At 36.6% G+C, this 15,626-nt stretch overlaps 1 protein-coding gene across 9 annotated transcripts in view; it reads left to right on the forward strand.

Annotated features, from left to right (window-relative positions):
- DISP1 (dispatched RND transporter family member 1) overlaps positions 1-15,626 on the forward strand; it is a 198,935-nt gene that overhangs the window by 123,609 nt on the left and 59,700 nt on the right. Inside the window, exon 1 of one of the 9 annotated variants that reach the window (XM_019920502.3) lies at positions 10,562-10,729. The exons of the other annotated variants lie outside the window; for them this stretch is intronic. The gene's annotated coding sequence lies outside the window, so the exon portion shown is untranslated. Of the gene's footprint in view, positions 1-10,561; positions 10,730-15,626 lie in introns of those variants that run through there. 9 annotated transcript variants of the gene reach the window in all.

Below are 15,626 nucleotides of genomic sequence, written 5' to 3' on the forward strand. Positions count from 1 at the left end.
TGAGCCAGGGCCTTCTTTCTTCCAGCTGGTGCATGGTCACCTATCTCAGCTTTCAGAAGAGTTTGAGCATTACTTCCCAACCACAAAAGACCCCCGAACTGGGAAGGAATGGATCCATGACCCATTTGTGAATAAGCCAGGTGAATCGACTTTGTCTGTGCTAGAAGAGGATCAACTGCTTGTGATCGCAAATGACGGTGGCCTTAAAAATTATGTTTGAGACAACTTCATATCTCCATACGTTCCAGATTAAAGTCAAGGTGGAATATCCTGAAATTGAAACAAAAGCACTGGAAAGCCTGCTTCCATTTCCAACATCCTATCTTTGTGAAGCAGGGTTTTCTGCAGTGACAGCAACGATAACAAGATTACACAGTAGACTGAACCTAAGCAACACACTTTGGGTATCACTGTCTCCCATCACCCCCAGATGGGACCATCTAGTTGCAGGAAAACAAGCTCAGGGCTCCCACGGATTCTGAATTATGGTGAGTTGTATAATTATTTCATCATATATTACAGTGTAATAATAATAGAAATAAAGTGCACAATAAATGTAATGTGCTTGTATCATCCCGAAACCATGCCCCCCAACCCTGCGTCTGTGGAAAAATTGTCTTCCACAAAACCAGTGCCTGGTGCCAAAAAGGTTGGGGACAGCTGTAGTAGTACATGTCACAGCACACCCATGGTGGCTTGGTATAGGCATCGGACATCTTCCCTGTTGTATCCACACTTCCCAACACTGGAGCCGGAGCATATACCAGTACATACCCAAGAGGTCCATTCTGGCTGGCAGCCCAGAAAGGTCTACCATTCAGGTATGGTAATGACCACCAGAGCTTGCTTAGACTTTCAGCATTGGGGGTTTGCAAAGAATGTGCCAAAGATGCCTTCTTTCTGAGGACCACCAATCGTTGTGATGATTTTTGTTTCAATGTTCTTGAAGTGGCATTTGTCATGCTATTAAGTTAATATGTTAAATATGTTAAGGTAACCTTTTACTAGGATAGAAACAGAGGGAATATTTCCTAACCCATTCTATGAGGCAAGCAGTAGTCTAATACCAAAACCAGACAAAGAATTACAAAAAGAAAACTACAGACCAATATCTCTTGTTAACATAGATGGAAAAACAACTCAACAAATTATTAGCAAATTAAATCCAATAATGTATGAAGAGAATTACAGTTGACCCTTGAACAACATGGGGATTAGGAGCCCCAACTCCCTGTGCAGTTGAGAATCCATGTCTGACTTTTGACTTCCTCCAAACTTAACTACCGTTAAGCCTACTGTTTACCGGGAAGCCTTACTGATAACATAAAAAGTCAATTAACACTTATTTTGTATGTTGTTTGTGCTATATACATATTCTTACAATAAAGTAAGCTAGAGAAAAGAAAATGTTATTAAGAAAAATCATAAGGAAGAGAAAATACATTTTAAGTGCGGTACTGTATTTATTGATACTGAGAGTTTGCATTGTCTGTTTACAGGATGAATTATCTGTCAGTACTTACATCAGTATTTTCTTATATGATACAAAACACTGTAGATGTTATACATGTTACTAACACTAGACATCAAAAATAAAAGATAATGTGGAAAAAAAGATAACCTTTACTGTCCATAGTAACTAATCCTAGGTTCTAATGCACCCCATTTATAAATGTATTCTTTTAGCCAGGCCTATATTTTGAGTCTGACAGCACTGCCATGTTGAGATATTTTAGTCTTCTAGTATATATCTCATATTCTTATGTTCTGATGGAAATAAATATCCTTACTCCTTTCCCGTTTGTTACTGCATTATTTCTCATCTTTTTACAGCCATCTCACAGAATTTTATTTCATATAAACACATGAAATATGTAGCCAGACATAACATAAGTTTCATAATTTTGAACTTCTGAATAACTAATGAGTGTGTTTTCAACATATAAAATAACTCCCGCCGTTTTTATGAAATATCTAACTCTCATAAACGTCTTCAGTCTTAGAGTTCGGGTAGTTTAAGGTTCTTTCCTTGCCAAACATAATATTACCACATGTTATAAAAAGTATACATAAATAAAATAGGATTAGAATTTTCATTTACTTTCATCCAGACAACTTCATTTTATATCAGAGAATGTGATGTGTCATAGTGTTACTTAATCTAAGCCTTTAGCAGAGACGACAGGTGTTTGTACGCAAGTGACACATATATTTTCCTATAAAGTCTGACTTTTGGAAAATTAACTTGCATGTATTTTTATTTCATGACATAAGTAAAGTAAATGTAACTTTCTCCATAAATATTAGAAGTCTAACTTACAGAAAATTTCAATTTATTGGTCATAATCCTTCTTAACATATGCTGTAATACCACATTCATTTAGATTCATTTAAGGTTTGGTAACAATGCAGCTGAAACCACTAAAATAATGTTCTAATTAGATTAGAGTTAAGACACCCTAGTCTTCATTCTAGGAGTATATTTCACTCTAGGAACATCTATTGTAAAAGTAAAAAATCTTACTTTGAAATCCTATACTGCAAACCAAAAATATTTTGGAACCTCTCCAGAGCCCATGGCTGCACTGTGCTTTGCTTTTAAATCATCGTGTGTCACCAGATTATATTCTTAGATGATCTATAGTCTAGTTATTTTGTTATGGCTGAAATGATCCAGCTTGTTTTTGATATAAAACTATCAAATCTGAGCCTCCTCTCCTCCTCTAAAATATAAAACATTCTTCATGCTTTGTGTGGGAGAAAGGCTCTCGTGCAGCATGCTGTTTACGCTGCTCATGTCAAGACAAGATGTTCCCCAGAATACCAACGTGAAACCTATAATAAACTAACTTGCTTGAGTTATTTTTCACATGTAAAAAGTTCTTTTTAGTAGCAATTTTTTTGTTAGGTCAGGAGAGCTGAAATTTTTGCCTGTTGTTTTGTATTGCATAGTAAGATTTTTTTCCTTCACAGGAACAAGACTACTTTTTCTCTGAACGTTACTAACCTCTGTGCTTTTTGCTTAAAATATATATCCCAACTTCTGATCTTCATTAAAATTTTTGGTAGTGATAAGTGAATTTCATTCTGGATGACCAAAATGCTTTCTGGATTATTGAAAAAATGCACATGGTTACCTAGTTTTTAATCAAACCAAGCAAAGGATGTAATGAATAAAAATTAAGATTTCCCAGATTCACTTGTTTACAAGGCATTTTATCACAGAAATCATATTTGCTACAATAAGATCAATTGGCAATTAAACAGAAAGTCTATTGTCTATTAAAGTGAATGGCTCACTGTGGGGAAAAACTCATTTAATTTCGTTGCTTAAAAATATTTTTGCTCATGCCAAGGAAAATCCTACCTTAGAAACAGAACAAAAAGAAATTTAAAAAACTGCCCAGGAATAAGCTTGCATATTAGTTTCTGGAGTGACGTCTACTGGTTTGGAGAAAAGGGTGAAAAGCCAGTTACTGACATCTCTTAGTATTCTGCAGAAATTTAATATTCAGAATTTAAAAGCAGAGAAAAGGGACTTCCCTGGTGGTCCAGTGGTAAAGAATCCACCTTCCAGTGCAGGGGATGTGGGTTCCATCCCTGGTCAGGGAACTAAGATCCCACATGCCGTGGGGCAACTAAGCCCACGTGCCACAGCTACTGAGCTCGCGCGCCTCAGCTGGAGCCTGCACGCCACGAACTACAGAGGCCACGCGCCCTGAAGCCGGCGCGCCACAACTAGAGAGAGAAAGCCCATGCCCCACCACTAGAGAGCCTGCAACGAAGATCCTGTGTGCCACAGCTAAGACCCGACACAGCCAAAAATAAACAAATAAATAATAAATTTTTTTTAAAAAGCAGAGAAAAGTGCAACATATTGCAGTCATACTTAAAATATATTGAATCTTGGCTGTTGTTTCTTTCCTACAACCATAGTGGAAATGGTCCTTAGGGCCCACTTAAATCAGCAGGAAAATAGGATTTTGTGTATTGAATTTTATTTTGCAGACTACATTCCAAAACTACATTTATTCTGCTTAATAAAGGGTATAGGTCATAGTAACAAATTGTAAAAAATCATTTTTTCAATAAGTATTTGTCAAGTACCTACCAGGTGCTAGATCTTCCTAAGGAATATAAAAATGATAACAAAAGAGCTTGTGCTGTTAGGTATAGATTAAGAGGGTAAGAGACGTATACAAATGGCCATGATAAAAAAAATTAACACGTGCTAAGTGCCATAAGATAGCTCTCAGGGTCAATAACTTAGGAGAGGATGAAAGAATTCCTGGCTTAGGCAATCAGAGAAGGCTTCATGGAAGATATGTTGCTTGTCATGTGTTGTAAAGAATGGATGGGATGGGGCTTCCCTGGTGGCGCAGTGGTTGAGAGTCTGCCTGCCGATGCAGGGGACACGGGTTCGTGCCCCGGTCCGGGAAGATCCCACATGCCGCGGAGCAGCTGGGCCCGTGAGCCATGGCCGCTGAGCCTGCGCGTCCAGAGCCTGTGCTCCGCAACGGGAGAGGCCACAACAGTGAGAGGCCCGCGTACCGCAAAAAAAAAAAAGAAGCCCACATGCTGCAACTAAAAGTTCCCGCATGCCACAACGAAGATCCTGTGTGCCACGACTAAGAAGTCCGCATGCCAAAACTAAAGATCCTGCATGCCACAATGAAGATCCCGTCTGCTGCAACTAAAACCTGGTGCAGCCAAAATAAATAAATAAAATAAATAATAAATAAATATTTTAGAAAATGAGTATTCAGAAAGGACCACTGAATTTTGTTTTTGAAGGAACAGTTGTATTAGATGGTGAGTATGATTGTTAGAAGTTAAGGAATGAGAGGAGGTGAGGCTTGAGTATTGCCTGGCAGTGAAAGGAAAGGAAAAAATAGACCTGAACACTAGCAGGCCAAGAGAAGGGTTACTTGTTTAGGCTGGGGGAAAGGAAACATCTTTTCTAAGGATTTAATGAAGGAGCTAGCAAAGAGGAAGAGTTGTAGATGGACTTGGGGAGGGCAAGTGAGATAGGCTAAAGAAACAGGGCAGTGATCTGGAGCATGTAGCTCTAGGGGAGCGCTGTCCAATGAAACTTTGCAGTGATGGGCAAAGTTTTCTCTTTGCTCTGTCCGGTGCAGTAGTCACGAGCCACATGTAGCTGTTGAGCACTTGAAATGCAGCTAGTGCAACCTGAGTGCAAAAATTTTCACTGCATTTAATTTTAATTACTTTAAATATAAGTAGTCACATGTGGCTAGTGGCTTCCTTATTGGGTAGCACAGACCTAGTGTGTAAGTAGTTAATTTAGGAAAGAGGCATGGACATTTTGAGAGATAAGGGATGAGTTCCAGAAAAAGTTTGGGGTAGAGATGGTAATATTTGCAGGCACTCGTGGTCAAAAAGTTTCATTCTTTTTCATAAAATAGATAGCATTTTTCACAGAGAGGGTTAAGGTGGGGAGCGTGGGAAAGATTTCCAGGAGCCCCTGTGGGGATTTCAGTGAAGAATCTGTGATAGATGAGACGAATCTCAGTAGCTCGGAGAACCCTCCAGAGGTGAGAGTCTGCATTTGGTTGAGGTCTCCGCTTCCCTCTCTGGTGACTTTTTTCAGTAACATTCGCAAACCTTGGAGGAAAAAAAAAAGAGTGGGAGAGCAAGTTTAGGGGAGACCTTTGAAAGCCTGGCACAGTAAAAGGCTTGTAAAGTAAATAAATGATGACTATCAGCTCTGTATGAAGAAAGTGCAAAGCAAGAAAACTAGAAGAAGACACGGTTAAGGACTCCAGGGCTGGAGGTTACTATGAGGGTGAAGAGCAGATTCTTTAGATGTCAGACTGTGGAAGATAAGCAAGGCGATAACATTTTCATTTGTAAGAATTGTAGCTTTTGGAGGTAGAGTTTTCAACAGGAAATGAGATTTACAAAGAAGTGATAAGATTTTAAAATGTAAATTCAGGTGAGAGGAATATGTAAGACTGACGCACATATTTCCACCTTGATGGAAAGGAATTTTAGCATCACAGTTATTTTGTTTCTTCTTCAATTTGCTTGCATTATGGTCTTTGCTCCAAACTCACTGACTCAACTTTGACTGTATATTTTTTTTCTTAATCCAAATTTGAATAGTAAAACTGGGATTCGTTTTATCCATTTGAGTGGTATCCAAATTCATAAAAACTGAAATCAGAGTCGAGAGGGACCTGTGAGATTATTTCATCTAATGTATGGACTTTGTAAGTAGGAGGCCCTAACCTCTGGATTAAGTGACTGGTTCAAGGTTACAGAGCTAGTGAGTGGCAGAGCTGAGACTGCACTTTAGGACTCCACTGATTTCCCTGTTCTGGCTCTGACTTGAACAACATAATAATGTTCTGGGCTGAAGTCTTTAGTGTGTACCTAACAATCTGTACTCTAGAAACACTAAAACACAATGTAGAATATTATCTGAAGAACTTTCCTGTCATTACTTTTCTGAACTTGTACTTTCCAATGACAAAGCTATTGACTTGACCCTACTGAAGTAAAAATCTTGCTGAAGCAGAACTCTACCATCTACCTTAGACCACGGTTTATTCATTCGTAACTGTTTTTGACATTTAACACACACACACACACAAAGATTAATAGATGGAACTTCTAAATGTCAATAAATATAACAACATCTAGAATCACATTTTGGACTGAGTTCAGATGTGAAAGAGTTTAATGAACCAGCAGGTGTTTTTTTTCACTTTTTAAAAAGTACTAACTGTTGTGCCTCTCTGGCCAGCTCTTGTCTCTCTGTCCCTCTCCTGTAACCTTTCCGTGTTCCTAGTAATGAAGAAAGATACCTAAGTAATGTGATCCAAGAAAAAAAGGGATACTGTTTTCAGAGAACCTTAGAACTTTGTAAGGTTATTAGCATTTTCTTTTTCACTTTAGTATGTTGAGAAACATACAAAGAGATTGGAAATAATCCTGATTATTATCTACAAAATAATAATGGATTCCATGTGACAATACTAGAAGTGTACTTTAAATTGCACTGTAATTGTATTTTAACATAGACCCATTTTTAAATAAAGTGATTAAATGTACAAATCAGTACCTTTGCTAAAAATGGAAATAAGAATTTACATGTTTATGAGTTGAGTTCAGGTCTTTGGTTTCTGTGACATCTTAACTAATTTAAGAGGTTTCTTGAAGTAATTTATGGGATCCACAACTCTAGAACCTTTGTTTACATCTCTTGCAGTAACATGCACAATGAAATGGGATTAGCTGTTTTAATAAACTAAACCAAAGTACTATTCAGATGATCAAAGAATGTTAAAAATACCTTCATTTTCATTTAAATTCTGTAATTCCTTTTGGGGGATTTTTAGGTACTACAGCATTTGGCATACATATGGCATGAAACCAGCATACCCTAAGATTTCAGGGACTGACTCTTCAATATATTTACTTGGGTAAATACTTCTCCTTTTCCCTCCCTCCCTCCCTGTCTTTTTCATCCCCAAGACTGGCTCTTTTCTAGGTAAATTTAGAAGATACAGAGATGAAAGTTACCCTTCCTACCCTCTAAAAGTTCATACACTGTCTTTAATACACTGGTTCTCAAAATGTGGGTTTCAGACCAGCAGAGTCAGCATCACCTGTGGACATGCAGAAAAGCAAATTCTCCGGCCCCATCCCAGACCTCAGAATCAGAATCTTCGGGGATGAGACACAGCAATCTGCCTCCTCCCAAACCTTCTAGGAGATTCTGATGCACATTCAAATTTGAGAACCATTGGGCTAATGGCTAGAATATTATACCTTCCTTATTTTCCTATCAAGATAGAATCCACATACCATAAAATTCACCATTTTAAAGTGTACAGTTCAGTGGGTTTTACTGTATTCACAAAGCTATGCAACCATGATCACTATCTAATTCTAGAACATTTTCATCACCCCAAAATAAACTCCAAATCTATTAGCAGTCACTCCCTGTCCTCTGTCTCCATCCCCCAACCCCTGGCATCCACTAATCTACTTTCTATCCCTATGGATTTGACTATCCTGGATATTTCATGTAAATGGAATCATACAGTATGTGACATTTTGTGTCTGGCTTTCACTCAGCATAGTGTTTTCAAGGTCCATCCATGTTGTACCATGTATCAGTGCTTTATTCCTTCTTATGGCTGGATAATATTCCATTGTATGTGTGTACCACATTTTGCTCATCCACGCATCATTTAATGGACATTTGAGTTGATTCCTTGGTTGTTGTGAATAATGCTGCTATGAACATTCATTACAAGTTTTTTATGAACATACGTTTTCAATTCTCTTGGGTATATATACAGTCGATTCTCCTCATTTGCAGTAGTTACATTCTTTAAAGTCTCTGCAAACACTGAATTAGTGAATACTGAGTCATGGTTAGGTTCCTTCAAGACTCTGGTCACATTTTTGATATATAGTCAATACATGACCTTGCTTTGTGTGTGTTTCTGTTTAAAGTTACCTTATCTAATATATGTTGTTGATTCATTAACATTGAACTCACATCCAACAGCACCATTAACTCATGCCTAAGTAAACTTATCTAACACATGTATTTTCTCTGTAAGGAACATCACAGCCTTCTTGAGCTTAGGAACACTAGACAGCACTGCGCGTGACACTTTAGGGCCATTTTAAACAGTGAAATTGCCAACAAAAGCACAAAAATGTGAAAAACATGGCACCAAAATAGACTGCAAAAGGAACACTTGTTTTCAGTGTGAGAACTGAAACAAGAAGGCAGTGTGTCACCTTGTTCAACCTCACCTGGGAACATGTTTATTGGAAGACTCAAATTTTCCCCTACTCTGTGTATGTACATGTCTGAAGGACTGAGAAACACCGTGAGGATTATTTTGGGATCACAAATTTTAGCATGTAGGCAAATATGCAAATACGGAATCCACAAATAATGAGGATCAAGTGTACCTGGAGTGAAATTGCTGTGTCATATGGTAACTCTATGTTTAATTTTCTGAGGGACTGCTGGACCATTTTCCACAGTGGCTATACCATTTTATGTTCCCACCAGCAGTGTATGATGTTCCAGTTCTTCCATATCCTTGCCAGTATTTGTTCCCTCCCTCCCTCTCTTTTTTTTTTTTTTTTTTTTTTTTGCGGTACGCGGGCCTCTCACTGCTGTGGCCTCTCCCATCGCGGAGCACAGGCTCCGGACGCGCAGGCTCAGCAGCCATGGCTCACGGGCCCAGCCGCTTCACAGCATGTAGGATCTTCCCGGACCGGGGCATGAACCCGTGTCCCCCGCGCCAGCAGGCAGGCTCGGACTCCCAACCACTGCGCCACCAGGGAAGCCCCTGTTTCTTCTTTTGATTATAGCTATCCTAGTGGATGTCAAGTAGTTTTTCATTGTGGTTTTAATTTGCACTCTTTAATAACTAGTGATGTTGAACATCTTTTTTATGTGCATATTAGCCATTTGGATATTTTCTTTAGAAAAATCTCTATTCCAAAACCTTGCCTATTTTTAAATTGGATTATTTGTCTTTTTATTGCTGATTTGTAAGTTTTTTATATTTTATGGTTACTAGCCTTTTAGTTATGTGGTTTGCAAATATTTTCTCCCATTCTGTAGGTTTTCTTTTCACTTTCTTGATAATGTTTTTTGATGTACAAAAGTTTTTTTTATTTTGATGAAGTCCAATTTTACCTATTTTTTCTTTGATTACTCGTGTTATCGTCTTTAATTTTGAAATTGCTATCAGTACAGCCTGTTAAAAGAGTTGTTTATACGTTTTTATTAAAGAAGTCATGAAAAGTTAGATTTCATGGATGCAGTAAATGATCACTTATTTGCCAATGGATGTCATGTGTAAATTTAAAGCATTTGTTTGCAGGTTTTTGTAAGGTTTTTTTGTCGTTGTGGCTGTGAAATTTTTAATACTGGCATCAATAGGACCACAAATTTCTAAAAAAGCAGTGTCAAATTCATGTAACAAACTGTTTTTGTTTAGGAAAATTGAAGAGAAACACAACTGCTTTAAATAATACTTTCCTTTTTAATAGAGAAGACTCTGCCTCTTTTAAAAATTATGAACTTTCTGCCTTAAAAGCAGAGTCTCAAAAGCCATTTGTGAAAGAACACAAGAATCCCCGGAACTTGGAAATAAACACGGATTGGTGTTTATTTGTGTTACTTTAAATGCAGTAGCCCTATGTGTCAGAAAACTGAATCTGTAACACTTAAGTTAGCCTAAGCAAGCAAATAATATCAGCTAGCATGGCTTTAATCTACTAAGTAACTTTAAATCCAAAAGATCAAAGGAAGTTATAACTAAAAACAGTCCTTCGTGCAATTTCCCTGTAGAAGCAGGAAAAGGCTAGAAATTACATGTCACCTTCATATCCTGGCTTGCTGACCTTGTGCTCAGATCAAGCCCCTCTGTATGCCAGCTGTTACCATTATTGAGACCTTGCCCCCAGGGGTTAAGTAGGAGAAAAACTCTCCTGTCCTATAGGAGAGCAAATACGGAAAGTTCCAGCCCCGAACGAACATGCTTAATTCAAAGCAATCTGCATGTGCTTGTCATTCCGTCCGTCCCGCCGCTCCGAGGAGCTACTCCTGAGACTCCCTGGTTGCTCTCTGTGTGCTCTGTTCCTGCAGCCAGTTTCGGCTGTGGCCACTGCAATCATTTGCAGACCACACTGAACCAGGGACGTTTCTTCTTTTAACATAAAGGTAATACATTTACTCATGCTTCTGTGAATGTGTTATTTGGGGAGAATTTATTTAAAAACTGAACTTTGCTGTGCGCTTCTTGGATTAATTTAAAATTCCAGCTCACAATTTTTTTTCAGTGTAAGCTTTGAACGGCATCTGAATGCATTAAAATCTTACGAAGTTTTTTTGAATGATAGTGTAGCACAGTAAGGTAAGGTAAGTTGTTTCTTAAGGTTTATTCAAATGTGCTTTTTTTATGAAGTTGGGAAGAAATTTTAGATTTCAAGTTGTTTAGCTGTTTCATGATTTGAGATTCTTCTTTAACCACTATCTAGATCAGAAGTTGGAAAATACGTGCTTCTCTCATCGCCAGTTGGTAGAAAAATAGATGTAGGATTGTAGGAATCACTTTAACCACTTTTGTGAATTAAACATTGTAAGAAAATACTAAAATATTACATCTTCCAACTTATAAAAAGAGAAGTTGAGTGAAGATATACACTTGCGAGCCAAACTTCCACAGCAAGTTTAATTTTTATCAATGTTCATTTTAAATACACATCTCGCTATACACCCTCAATTTGTTTTTGAGGTGATTAAACGTTTTGTGCATTGTATTCATTTTAATGGTGGCAATGACAGCTACATTATAATTGTATTTAGTACATAAAGTAGAAATCAGAATGTATTTGCCATATTTACTTTTGCTTAAAATTAGAATGGATAATTTACATGTGACTAGTAGAAAATTTCAAACTGGTTTAACTTGTGAAATATTTGTACGTTTTGTAGTAAAATGTAAAATTCTTTAAAACCAAATGGATAAAAATTTGGCAAGAACCAAGGTATTTCATGCAAATCATTGACTGACCATAAATGACTTTCTTCAGGGATAATGCAAGAAATAGAGAGCATACTTTACAATTTGCTAAAATTTTCTTTAACAGGTATTCCTGTTGAAAGGAAAAGAATGACTATGTCCTTTTTACCCACAAGAGGGTTATTTTAGATGATAATTTATAATTTAAGAAAACTCTAATTCCCTTTGATGGCTGGGAAGTCACTAAACTATGTAAATAAACTCTAGAGTGTTCCACTGGTAGTGGCTTTACTACTTCCCATGGTTTTAATGTCTGCTGACACATTTCTACTTTTTAAAATGTTAAATAGTCTTGGCATTATTTTTTAAAAATTATGTCTCTTAATAAACTATCTTAGGATGCTTTCTTTGCCAAATCTTAAATATTGGAGTATTTTATTGGATGATTATACTTCATTTGTCAGTTTTTGTTTTAGTATACAAAGATAAGGCAGAGTATTTTTTATGTATTTCCATGTTTCATATAGCTTACATCTTAGATGTGAATTATAGAATTGTGAGCATGAACTATTTGCATTGATTATGAAAAAATATGTAATGTTTAAGTGTCTGAAATGAATGACCTACAAAGCAGTTTAGTAAATACATGTTAACCTTGCCTCGGTCTGGGAAATGATATATATTATAAAATGGTTTCATTCCACATTTTACTCTAATCCCAGTTGTCTTTTTAGTTTGTATTGAACCACTCAATGCTTTTTTGGCAACTGGGGAAATCTGCTTTTCAGTGTCTGCTGTGTACCAATTCTTTACCTTTCATTCTAACTACTTTCATTTCTGGGATTGGATCAGAGCACCCTCAACAGTTCAACTCTTATAACTCTCTTATAGCTCAGTATGGGTGATGGACAGCCTTGACACACTGACCGTATGAACATTTCCAGTTTTTCAAAAATTACAATTCCTGATCACATCCTAACACGGGAAATAAAACGGTGTTTAGGATCAAGACAAATGAACTGCTTAACTTCTCAGCCTTTTGGAAAAAATATAAAACAAAGCAACTAAATATATGAGAAAAGCAAGACTTGGGGAAGAGGGTGGCCCTTTGTTCTCCCTCTCTTAATTTCTATTCTTTTATCATTTTAATCACTATTCAACAGGCTCACTTATTTCAGGCTCGCATATTAGATTCGAAGAAAACTATTCACAATAGTTTTTATTATATGCTGTCTAAATAAGGACATTCACCTATTTATATTATATGCTGTCTAAATAAGGACATTCACCTATTTAACTGAAAAATACGATTTAATTACCTTTGTGACAAACAAGAATCCCACTTGAACAATGTAGATGGAATTTCAGTTCACCTAATGTATACAAGAAAGCAAACAGCAGAATGCACAAGTATTTATAATAATAATTTAAGTAAGGAATAGAAAAAGATTTATGAAAGGTGTACCCAGACTCTTGCTAAGAGTTACTTTACTGATCCAATTCAAATATTTGATGTTTTTCTAAGCTGAAAGTAAATCTCAGTGTCCTTTAAGTAAAAGGATGTCTTCAATTGTCTCATACAAATACCTTGAGATATGTTTCCCAAGTTGCTCAGTAGACTGAAGGATACCCCTGAGACTTGACTTGCTGGACTCTGCAGGGAAGAACCCATTTGGGGAGCTGCTCTAGGAAATTTGATTTGCTACTTCTCAAACTTCACAAAACAGCAGGGAGTGGAGCCTGGTGTCAGATACTTAGCATTGGTGGGAAAAGCTTAGATAATTCTAAGTGTAATATGAAGAAACAACAGGTTACCATCTAAATCAAACAACTTTCATGTGCTTTATGGTGATTGATTTCAGTTTTTGTCTTTATGGAAGACGTTTTTTAAAAATCCCTTCACATTCTTCTGCCTCATAATACGTGCATGTAGAATTTTCTTATTTTGATTTATCTCGGTGATGGTTTTTTCCTTTGAGCTGCTAAATTTTGAGGGTTATGAGATGTGTAAAGTATTAAACATTCATGGTGTCTTTAGACATGCTTGTGATCTGTTCAACAACATGAGTTAAACTCAGTCATATGATCCTGTTTCTACTGGGGAAGAGCTATAGTGATACAGATAGATTGCTCAATGTTTTGTGATTTTAGTTGAGGCAGAATAATTTCAGATGAAATCTTACGGCCTAAAGCTAAACCTATCACATCTTGGGGGTCCTGTTTATTACCAAAGCATCTTGTGATTAATTCTTTTTTTACTAGGATGTGAGGCTAGATAGGAGGCCTGGTGTCTGGAGGTTGTCTGACTCTAGAATTGAAACGTTTAAAATGCTTAAAATGCAATCAGAAGTATTTTTTCTTTTCTTTTTCCTTTTGTTTTTCTCTTTTTTTTCTTCCTTCCTTCCTTCTTTCCTTCCTCCTCTCTCTCTCTCTCTCTCTCTCTCTCTCTCTCTTTCTTTCTTTCTTTCTTTCTCTTTCTTTTTTTGGCACAAAACTTTAGGGAACATCCTCTTTTAATAGAGATGCTTGGGACTTCATATTGGATACTGACCAGGGGTTGGGGAGATATTTTTTCTTGAGGGTTCAATAAACTTGTTAGTCCAATTGGCTATACCCTAAACTCTATCCAAATGATCTATAAGTACTTGAGACTGTGTGACAAGTTGTTTTGTGTTTCCACAACATTGTCGCACATGAATTCCACACTGTTGCCTCTCAAACTAATGTCTTATTAAGGATTTCTCTTCCCTGCACCCTTGTCCCCACGCTTATAATGTCAAGGATAACCCCCAAAGAAGTAAAACTAATCCAAATACTATAACACATGTCTAACATGGAGTACCAGGTCCAAATGTTTTTGAATATACAGCAATATTCTGCATTTCAAGCAATAATTTCTGAACCAATATGGAATATTTTGAGTGGCAGTTGCTTGCTCTTATAAATTGATCAGCATTAATTAAAAGTATAAATCAGTCGTTCTGAACCCTAGCTGCACATTAGAATCATCTGGGGAGCATTTAAAACTGCTAATGTCCACACCCCATTACAATATGAATTAAATCATAACGTCTGGGACCAGGGCCCTGTGTCTGTAATTTTTTTTCATATTACTGAAGTGATTCTAGTGTGCAGAATGGGTTGAAACCACTGTAATAGACTTGTAACTTTGTGAATATTTGTTATATTTATTGTGTTCCCTTCAAGACTTGTAGCAGAGTCCAAATGGATGTCTCAGCTGATTCTTGAGTTAAATAACAACTTTTTAGTGGGCTTTCTAGAATTTTTTTTGAAAGACCAGAGATCGACATTTCTGACTATAAAAACTTCTCTAGTTTTATTTTGTATATTCTTAGTTATGCAAATGAACATAAATCTTCAGACTTAGGGTTAAAAGAAATTATTGCAGCTTTATAGAATTGAAACTCATTCATATCTTTGAAATAGGAACTCAAAGATAAAAGAATACTTTCTCTTTCTCTTTTTTAAGGGTATTGATGCTTATGGATATAACACTTGTTGTAAGTGTGGGGAGAAGTGGTGAATATTTTGTGGAATGATAATTTTGGTGGAGGAACTTGGAAAAGAGATCTCTGAAAACTGCTTTAATAACTGCAATATAGTGATACTGCTCTTGAAATATATATTTAGGTAAATAAGTGTTTATGCTAAAAAGATGATGTTCTCGACTATCATTTATCCCAGACTGTAAAAGATAAACTTTTTAATTTTACACCCACATTTCTCTTCCCACATAGACCTTCTACCAAAGGTACATTAAACATGAAACATGAGAAAAATGAGACTGATGTTTCCACAGCCCTGAAATTCCTATCATTCACCCCATAAGTATAAATCTCAGCCTTGACAACCTAATTCATATCTAGCAATAAGACTGCTTTCCAAATGCAGTGTCTTCAGATTGGCTATGGCACATACACTATAATATCTTCCTAATGTTTTTTAACTCTTATCTATCAATATAGTTCTGTAAATCTGGGCAAGGGGAAAACTGTATCTGTCAATTTTAATTTTTCTTCTGTATCATTAAGCTGTTTGTAAATATTATGAATGGTTTTTGTAAAAATAAAACAT

Source organism: Tursiops truncatus, chromosome 1 (assembly GCF_011762595.2).
Source record: "Tursiops truncatus isolate mTurTru1 chromosome 1, mTurTru1.mat.Y, whole genome shotgun sequence".
Taxonomy (NCBI): Eukaryota; Metazoa; Chordata; class Mammalia; order Artiodactyla; family Delphinidae; genus Tursiops; species Tursiops truncatus.